The following is a 10,361-nucleotide window of genomic DNA, read 5'->3' as shown; positions in this document are numbered from 1 at the left end:
GGAATCGACTCATGAATCATGTTTTTTTGATGATTTTTTTATGTGCCAGAAAAAATTGATGCCTTCATAGCCATTGATTTTGGATCATACATGTTAGATTCTGGTGATCCAAAAGTTGGTTCCTACTAAACAAAACCTATAGATCACATCTATGGTGTTAGATTTGAGAAAAAATACCAAAACTATAATTTTTGAAGAGGCCTATCAAGGTAGAACGAGAAAACGTGGCAGAACCAACATATATATATATATATATATATATATATATATATATATATATATATATATATATAAACATGGTAGTTATATCCTGTATCACTTTTTTTTTCTTTGATTTATCATAAGAAGAAATCACACCTTAAATTGGAGACTAGAGGTCATTTTGTATGTCGGAACCATCAATGTTCATGCTCCAAGGGGGGTTGTTGCAGTGGGGGGAAGGCCTTGCCCACTCAACAGGTGGTCAAGATTCCATTCTCATGGGTGTCCCCTCCCCAAGCCAACACCTATCATTGTCCCTGGGAGCAAGGGTCCTAGCCTCCAAGTTTTGTGCCACCGACTATAGGTATAGCAGGCTGAGTCAATGCAACCAAGTCTTCGTGCCAGGTGCAGTTTATTCAAATTATCAAAAAAAACTACCAATGCTCACTTTCAATCCAATAAATTCACTAATGCTCAAGAATGCAAAATTGGTAAGAATCAAAAGGAAGAGTAACACCATATTCCATTCAATAAACAACAAAAACCAACAAATCGGTAAACAAATGGCCAGAGGACAAAAAAAATAAAAAATATGGTTGGCCATTTTCTAGCCAACCACAAGCCCATAAATGGTCTGCCTTGTGCTGCCCGACAAGAGTGGCACCAGTCCGGCCATTTCCTAGATGGTGGCTGGCCAAAAAATGGCCTCAAAAAACTACATGAAAGATGAGCTAGTACCATTGGATAAGAGATGCACCATTTCGGCCATTTTCTGGCTGGTAGCTGGCCAGAAATATGGCTGAGCAAACCACAAATTAAAAAATACAAAAAAATAAAAAATCTTGCTGAAGGCTGGTTGAAAAATAATTGGACAACCATTGAAAAGGAAAAAATAAAAATAAAGATTTGCTGCCCTTATCGGGCCAGAAAATGGCTAGTTACTGCCCTTGTTGAGCAGCACCAAACATAGCATTTTCCATTTGGTCAACCACTGGAAATGAGTTGCATGTGTTGCCTTGTACAAAGGCGATCAAAGGAGATGCAGGTATCATGTGTTAGCTTAAATGGATAAAAAATAGTCACTTACCGAAAGTGGCCATGGACGATCCGAGCAAGGCTTCAATTGAGGTTGGTGGTCGGCATTCTCCTCAACCAATCGACATCCTCGATGAGTTCAAGCCATTAGGTTGAAAGGTGAGCAGGACCCTTGAACCCAGAGAGAGAGAATTTGATATCATGTATGTAGCTTTCATCACACTACCATGGGTCTCCTATTTATAGTGGGATATGGTGGGAGGCTCATGATGGATGGTTATGAAACATGGACACTCATGAGAACTCATAACTGTCCTATAACCCCCAAAACTAAAAAGCCAATAGTCATTTGGACCCTTGATGTGCTCGGGCCAATATCGGTCACATCAGGTTGAATTTGATTCGACCCAAAAATTCAACATTCTCCCACTTGAGCCATTGACACAGAAAAACACATTATCGAAGTTTTTTACTGTTATCTCGATTCAATTTTCATGTGGGCTCACATGCTATCCTGTATCATAAGAATGAATCATATGAGTCATGTAGATGAACATCTCTATATGAGACATCATATTTTCATGTACTACAATATTATTCATTTTAAGTATTTAGCATGTTAAGAATATTTTTATGAATAGGTTGGTCTTTAACACATTCTTTTTGTCATTTTAATATTGTTATTATGTTATTCTCTCTTCAAAATGAGAGACACTTTACACAGAATCAATGTTGCACAAAATAAAAAAGAATCAATTTGATTTCATAAATATGATTACATATGATCATAATGTGTTTTCATACGTCACAAGGAATCAAATAGACTCATCCTCGTTACATGTTGAAAATACAATCTCGGTGCTAGCCCTTTAGTAAGAAGATCCACAATTATTTCTTTTATGTCGATTGTATCAATGCACATTAAATAATTTTCAGTTATTTCTTTAACAATAAAGTACTTTAACTCCATGTGTCGACATAAGGTGGAGCTCTTGTTGTTATTAAAAAAAGACAGAAGCTTCATTATTACAAAAGATCTTTAGTGACCTCTCAATAGAGTCTACAATACCAAAACCCAAAATAAAGTTTATAATCCATATGGCCTGAGACGAAGTCTCGTATAGAGCAACAAATTTTGCCTCTATGGTGTGAGCTGCAATTGTAGACTGCTTTTCGTTTCTTTATGAGACGACACCACCTGCCAATAGAAAGATGTATCTCATAGTAGACTTTCTATTGTCAAGACATCCTCCTAACTAAGCATTAGAATATCTAATGACCTCTAGGTGGTAAACCTTTCTATATGTCAACATATAGTTTTTTGTTCTTTGCAAATAGCGCATGACCTTTTTTGCAGCCATCCAGTGTGCAATGCCTACATTAGATTGATATCTACCAAGCATCCCAAAAGTAAATGTGATGTTTGGTCGTGTGCAGGTCTGCGCATATTGCAAACTCTCAACCACCGAAGCATATAAGACACTTGCCATCTAAAAATTTTCATTATCATCTTGAGGATAATCCTTTAAGCTCAATTTATCCTTTTTTATTATGGGTGCCAAACTTGGAGAATAATTCTTCATCCCATATCTTTTAAGAACTTTCAGGATATAATATTTTTTAGAGAGGTCGAGTACACCCTTAGTTCTTTCATGACAGATCTCAATTCAAAGGACATAAGCAGCCTCACCCATGCCCTTCATATTAAAATGAGAGAAAAGAATTTTTTTTTGTTTCATGTAACAGACCCAAATCATTAGTTGCAAGAAGAATAGCATCAACATACAAAACCAGAATTATAAACTTACTCCCACTAAGCTTAAGTTATATACACTGATCAACAATGTTTTCAGTGAATCCAAAATTCAAAATCGCCTGATTGAACTTTTTATACTATTGGCAAGAGGCTTGTTTAAGTGCATAGATTGATTTCTTTAATTTACAAAGTAAATTGTTTGAGTCATCTACACTAAAATTAAGAGGTTGTTGCATATATACCTCCCCTTCTAGATTCTCATTCAGGAAAGTCCATTTCATATCCATTAGATGTAGCTTTAAATCAAAATGAGCTATAACGACCATGGTTATTCTCAATGATTCCTTAGTTGAGATAGGGGAAAATGTTTCAATATAATCAATGTCCTCCATCTGAGTGAATCTCTTTGCAACAAGCCTAGCCTTATACCTCTTTACTCACCCTTTACAGTTTGTTTTGATATTAAAGACACAATCATAATCAACAGGCTTGACTCTATTAGGTCAAGGTACTAAATCTCATACTTGGTTTTTTGCCCTAGAGACAAACTCTTCTTTCATAACATTGATCAAATGTAATGATTTATCACTATCAATGACTTCTGCAAAGGTCATCATCAATATCTATGAAATCATTGGGATCTTGTAAATATACCATATAATCAGAGTGGATAACAAATCTCTTGGTTCTTATGGACCACCATACAGGTGCTACACGTAGTTCAAATTGAACCTGTACATCCTGTTGTTGTTCTATATCCTCGTCAACAACTTGTTCTATTTGAAATTAAGGTTTATTGACTTAGTTTAGCCTAACATCAACCAAAGGAATAATTATTGGGAAAACTGAGTTTTTTTTTCTTTACAACTATAAAAATTGAATCCTGTAATTCCTCAAATACTAGACTTTGAGATGCATTTATCCTAATAGAATCATATTCAAGAAACTCATTTTATCTGCTTTCACTATTTATGGTGTATGAAATTCACAATAACGCCTAAAACCCTTTGATCTTTCTAAATAACTAATAAAAAATCCACTAGTCATCGTACGATCAAAGGATTTTATATGTGAGTTATATAATTTAGCTTCAGCTACACATTTTTATATGCATATATATGATAATAAAGGTTTTCTATATGTTTATAACTCATAAGGAGTCTTTAGGACAACCTTCATAGGAACCTTGTTCAATATGTGCATTGTTGTCCTAAGAGCTTCACCCCACAAAATCAAGGGACAGTTTGAGTAATTTCACATTACTCAAATCATTTTCCTAGGTGTACAGTTTCTCCTTTTAGTTATACCATTTTTGTAGGCACTAACAGACATGGTTATTGAGGCACAATGTCTTCCTTCTTTAGAAATCGTGCTAATGACCCTTCATTTTGTCTCATCTCAGTGAAATGACCATAGTATCCTTTATCTCTATCAGACTTGACTACTTTTATAACTTCACCGGCATGTTTCTCTATTTCTTTCTTGAAGTCCTTAAACACCTGAAAGACTTCAAGTTTCTTAAATAGCAAGTAGAGATACATATAATGAGATTAATTGTCTATAAAAGTGATAAAAATACTTTTCACTCGTGTAACACGGGGAAAACAACCCACAAATATTCATATACACAATCTTTAGTTTTCATTGTTGTGTTTGACATCTTTCTTATATGAGTTGAATTTGTTAGCCTTTAGCAGTCAACACATGGTTCTATATCTATGAAGTTAAGGGATCCAAGATTCTTTTTTTCGCAAGTCTTTAGACTCTCGCTTTCAAGATATGTCCTAACCTTCATTGTCAAAGTAAACAAGATTGATCATCCTTTAAACCACGTTTATTATCAATCAACATATTCTCAATGGAGTGACATTCCTGGATATGGAGTTTGGATCTCAAATGATACAAACCATCACATACATATGCAAAATAAAAAAGAATAGAATTTTTAACAATAATAAACTAATTTTTTTTAAAATTAAATGCAAAACAAAACTTAAAGTTTTGAAATAGAAATAAGGTTCCAACGAAAAGATGAAATATAAAATGTATCAACCAAATCTAAAATAAATTCAGACTCCAAAACAACTTTGTAGGTCTCAACGCTCTTTATATGTGAATGAAACTTGTTTCCTAAGAAGATACTTCTTTCTTGATCTGTTGGTTTCCTTTTGTTCAAAAATGCCTGTAAATAGTTGACAATATATACCATGGCACCAAAATCAATTCATCAACTATGCAATGGAACATAGATTAAATTGCACTTATGATAAATCAAAACCTTGTTACCTTTTTTCTCGAGTCATTTCTTATGCTTCAGGCAATCCACCTTCTTATATTGTTTCTTCTTAGAGAAGAAGCAATTTATAGAATAATCTTCCGTTTGGGATTTAGCATTCTCCTAAGAGTTGAAACTCTCCCTAAAGGTTTTTTTCTTGCTTTTCTTTTTTAAGAAACTTTTCTTTGCCCCAGGCCTATATTTTTCCTTATGAAAAGTCATATGTGCACATTTCACCTTCTGACCCTTCAATCTTTCTTCATCTTCAACACACTTAATTAAGAGGTCATTAAAGGATCACTCATGATTATGTATATTGTAGGAGATTTTGAAAAGTCTATATTTTATAGGCAATGAAGTCAAAATCAGATGAACTAAGAAGGAATTAGAAATTGATAGCTTCATGTCATTCAGTTGAGATACAATATTTTTTATTTCCAAAATGTGTTGTCAGATATGACTATATCCAAAATATTTCATAGATTATTAGAACTGACGAATTAAGCCTTAATGACTCTAAAAAAAAATCACTATCCTGCAGTGAGGGATGACACCTCAAATATTCTTAGTCACTCGAGATTGCAAAAACAACAGGCTAAGCCTATTTGAGTGCTCCCTCTTTTTAAAAGTAGCCTCTTGATCGGTTGTACTTTGCTCTGTCAGAGCAGAAGGTTTGTTAATTCTCAAAGCTAAATTTAGGTCGATGTATCCCAATGTGAACAATACTTAATTTCCAATCAAAAAAATTAGATTCATCTAAAATTGGGATTTTACTAGAACCGTCAATGATCAAGGAATCTGGTATCGCCAGAACAAAATAAATTACTTAATAATTACTCATATAAGATTCATATTGAAAAGGCAAACTTAAGATCCTTTTATTATTCACCTTTTCTAAGGCAAGCACAATAGTGTCATTATCGTTCTACTTTATTAAAATCAATAATACTCATAGTTGATTTGCCTCTTCAATTCATAAAGAATTCTTAATTAATGAAACTAGTGAGTTCATCGAGATCTTTTACCATAAGTATTTTCAAGGCATGTCACAACACAAAAATATATAGTGCATACATACATAATCACATGCTTAAATAATTATAAATAGCTCAAAACAATATGAAAAATACCAAATATCATGCTAAAGTCACCAAAAAAGTATGAGAGTTATGATAAAGACATGCATTTACAAGTAATATTCGAGATTGGGCTTGAACACGGCCTCGAACAGGCCCTTAAAGACCCTGAACCAGTCATTAAAAGCCCTAAACTAGTCACAAAAAACTTGAACCTGTCTAAAAGAACCCTTGAACCAGTGAGAAGAATAACTGAATCGGTCTCAGAAAGCATGAACTGGTCACAGAAAACCTTGAACCGGTCCCAAAATACATGAACCAGTTGGTTCCATATAGCTCTAAATTGATCCTGAAAACCTTAAAACCGATCTCAGGATGCATGAACCAGTTTTAGAAACCCTAGAACTGGTCTTAGTAATTCCTAAACTGATCCTAGAAAGACTAAATCAGTTACTGAACTGGTTATGTTCCATTATGGGTTAATAGGGTTAGGTTCTAGACCTGATCTGACCCAATATCTGACTAAGACCCAGTTTAATCGGATACTGAGTCCCTCCAAGTCAGATGCAAACCCAATCTACTTGGAAACCCATTAATGGGTCTTGGCCTGAATCAGATCCCATCGGGTCGAGTGCAGACCCAATCTACTTGGAAACCCATTAATGGGTCTGGGCCTGAATTAGATCCCATCGGGTAGAGTGCAGACCCGATCTACCTAAAAACCCATTAACGAGTTCAAGCCCAGATCAAGTCCCGTTGGGTCCAGTGTATACCCGACGCACTCAAAAACCCATTAATGGGTCTAGGCCCAGTTTGGTCCCTCCTGGTTGGGTGCAGACCTGATCCACCTATAAACCCATTAATGGGTCTTTGCCTAGATCGGTCCCCCCCCCCCACTCCCCACCCTCTCGAGATGGCAGTAGACTCGATTCATCCGAAACCCCAAAAGCGGATCTAGGTTTGGATCGGGCTCCCCCGAGTTAGGATCCACTATAGTTTTCTATAGTAAAATCCCCGTTGATTCACTAAATCCCACGTTTGTGTTTGGGGGTCCCAAAAAACACCACGTATATAAGCACATGGGGCTCGTATTCCCGTGTATGTTGACATCACTAAGCATTGGAGTCTGGTTCGGTTGCAAAGACTTAAGTATCCTTTCTTGCTATTCTTGCCATAAAACGACGGTTTGAGAAAATGACAAGAATGTCCTTCATTCAAAAAAGGAAAACAAACGATTCAAAAAAAGGACAAACTTGTCCTTCTTCTAGAAAGTTGAGGATGATGTTGACTCTTTAAAGTCTACACAGTGAAACGAACCTTAGCTGGCGATCCGATGGTGATTCAGCGAAACGATGTTGAGCCGACGATCCGATGGTGAGCCGGCGATCCGATGGTTATCCGGCGAAACGAACCTGAGCCATCAAAAATGTCTGTTTGAACTTGTCATCGTCATCTTCTTCTTCTTCCTTCTCCGTAAAACACTATAAAACTCTCTCTCTCTCTCTCTCTCTCTCTCTCTCTCTCTCTCTCTCTCTCTCTCTCTCGAGAAGAAGAAGAAGAAGAAGAAGAAGAAGAAGAAATCAAGGGAGGCAAAGAGTTCCCCCTAGAGAAGGCCATGAACATCAACCCTCTCACTCTCTCCCCCTTCTCTTTCTACTTCTATGCACATCCAACAGACGATGCTACATTGCTCCATCAAACACCGACTGACCTGCACACTGACTGTAGCATCGTTCAACTTAATTCATTATGGAACCTGATTTAGAGTTTTTGCCCTTATAGGAGGGGGGTTTGGGGGCTCCTCCAAGCATGAGTAGCATCGTTTAACTTGATTCGTTGTGGAGCCTGATTTAGAGTTTTTGCCCTTACAGGAGGGGGTCCGGGGGCTCCCCCCAGCAGTGCCCCCCGGACCAATTTTTTTTGGGGCCTTGTATAATTTTTTTATTTTCTTTCTCCCTTTTAACTATCGAAAAAGAACAATAAAGCGTTTTGTTTAATCGTGGGGCTCATGTTTCCTTCGGTTGTTTCTTGCTCGAGGTTTTCATAACACCCCTTCCCACGATTTTTCCATTTTTCTTTTTCTGTTTCTTTCCCACGATTTTTTCAATGACTCTCCTACAGTGATTTTTAGTGTTGTCGGGTCTCTAACGATCCCCACAACGATTTATAGTATTGTCTGGTCTTCCAACAATGATTTGTAGTATTGTCGAGCCTTCCTACAACGATTTATAGTATTTTTGGGTCTCCAACGAGCCCCACAATAATTTATACTATTATTCAGTCTTCTAACAACGATTTATAGTATTGTCGGGCTTTCCTACAACGATTTGTAGTATTTTCGGGTCTCCAACGAGCCCCACAACGATTTATAGTGTTATCCGGCCTTTCAATAGTGATTTGTAGTGTCTTCAGCAAATCACTATAGCGATTTATAGTGTTTTTGGAAGATGCCCCACAGTGATTTATAGTGTTGTTGGATCTCACTATAGCGATTTGTAGTGTCTTCCGCAAATCACTATAGCGATTTGTAGTGTTATTCAGTAAGCAAATCGTTGTAAATCGCTACCCGAATTAGGACCAACTTGTCAGGGTCATATCTCCCTAACCGGAGGTCATATTCCAAATTCGTAAAAAGTGGTGTCTTTGTTATCGAGTCTAGTTTATTCCTTTAAATTTTTAGTGATTTCTATTGTCATTTAATTTCTCATTTTAACTAAAAACCAGACTCATATTATTCTGTGTTATTTAAGTTTCATTTTAACTAAAAACCAGACTCGCGCCATGGGGGAGCCCCCGAACCCCCCTCCTATAAAGGCAAAAACTCTAAATCAGGCTCCACAACGAATCAAGTTGAACGATGCTACCCACATTGGAACGAGTCCTCAAACCCCCCTCCTATAAGGGCAAAAACTCTGAATTAGGCTCCACAACGAATCAAGTTGAACGATGCTACCCACGCTGGGAGGAACCCTCAGACCCCCCTTCTGTAAGGATAAAAACTCTAAATCAGGCTCCACAACTCTTCAAGTTGAATGATGCTACCCATGCTGGGAGGAGCCACCAGACCCCTCTCCTGTAAGGGTAAAAACTCTGAATCAGGATCCACAACTCATTTAGTTGAATGATGCTACCCACGCTAGGAGGAGCCCCCAAACTCTCCTCCTGTAAGGGTAAAAACTCTGAATCAGGCTCCACAACAGTCAATGTGCAGGTCAGTTGGTGCTTGATGGAGCAATGTAGGATCTTCTGCTGGATGTGTACAGAAGCAGAAAGAGAAGGGAGAGAGAGAGTAAGAGGGTTGATGTTCATGGCCTCCTCCGAGAGAGATTTCTTTCTCGGATAATCCTGCAGTGCAGAGACTGAGTCTTAAATAATCATCTTCGGGGCACTTAAGTCTTTACAATCACTTCTTTTCTAGAATCGTTATTTTTTTTGGCACCAATGGAGGAGAGGGTACTTAAGTCTTTGCAATCGCATCAAACTCCAATGCTAATTAATGTTGACAAACATGGGGATACGAGATGCACAGGCTTAAATAGGTGGTGTAATCGCATCAAACTATTGCCTCAGCCACCACTGGCGGCTGGCCTCAAGTGTCGATGGCAACGTCCGGCCTCAGGCGGCCAACCGTCGCCTATCCCAGCAGCGCCTCATACAGTTGATGGTGGCGTGGGGCTCCAGTTACTCAGTTGAGAACTTATATCCGGTGACCCGGCTGATCGGCGACGACCACCGCCAGCCTCCGCGAGGGGACAACAATAGTTGCCAGCAAGAGGTGTGTCGCTGGTCAACGCCACCCCCTCACTATCGACTTTACAAAACCGAACGGGATCCATGAATAAAACATGAAATTTCGACGAGCAGAATGGACGTCGCTAGACCAGAATGTATGCAGCAGAAGTGCGGTATGGGCTCATAACCCAATATTAGCTTAAATGGATCGAGCAGAGCCACATATCAACGATGGACGATCAAAACGAAGCTTCAGTTGAGGTGGATGATCAGCGTTCTCTTTGGC

The sequence above is a fragment of the Nuphar pumila genome, chromosome 13 (assembly GCF_984573655.1).
Source record: "Nuphar pumila chromosome 13, dmNupPumi1.hap1.1, whole genome shotgun sequence".
Taxonomy (NCBI): Eukaryota; Viridiplantae; Streptophyta; class Magnoliopsida; order Nymphaeales; family Nymphaeaceae; genus Nuphar; species Nuphar pumila.
This window is presented reverse-complemented; position numbering follows the sequence as displayed.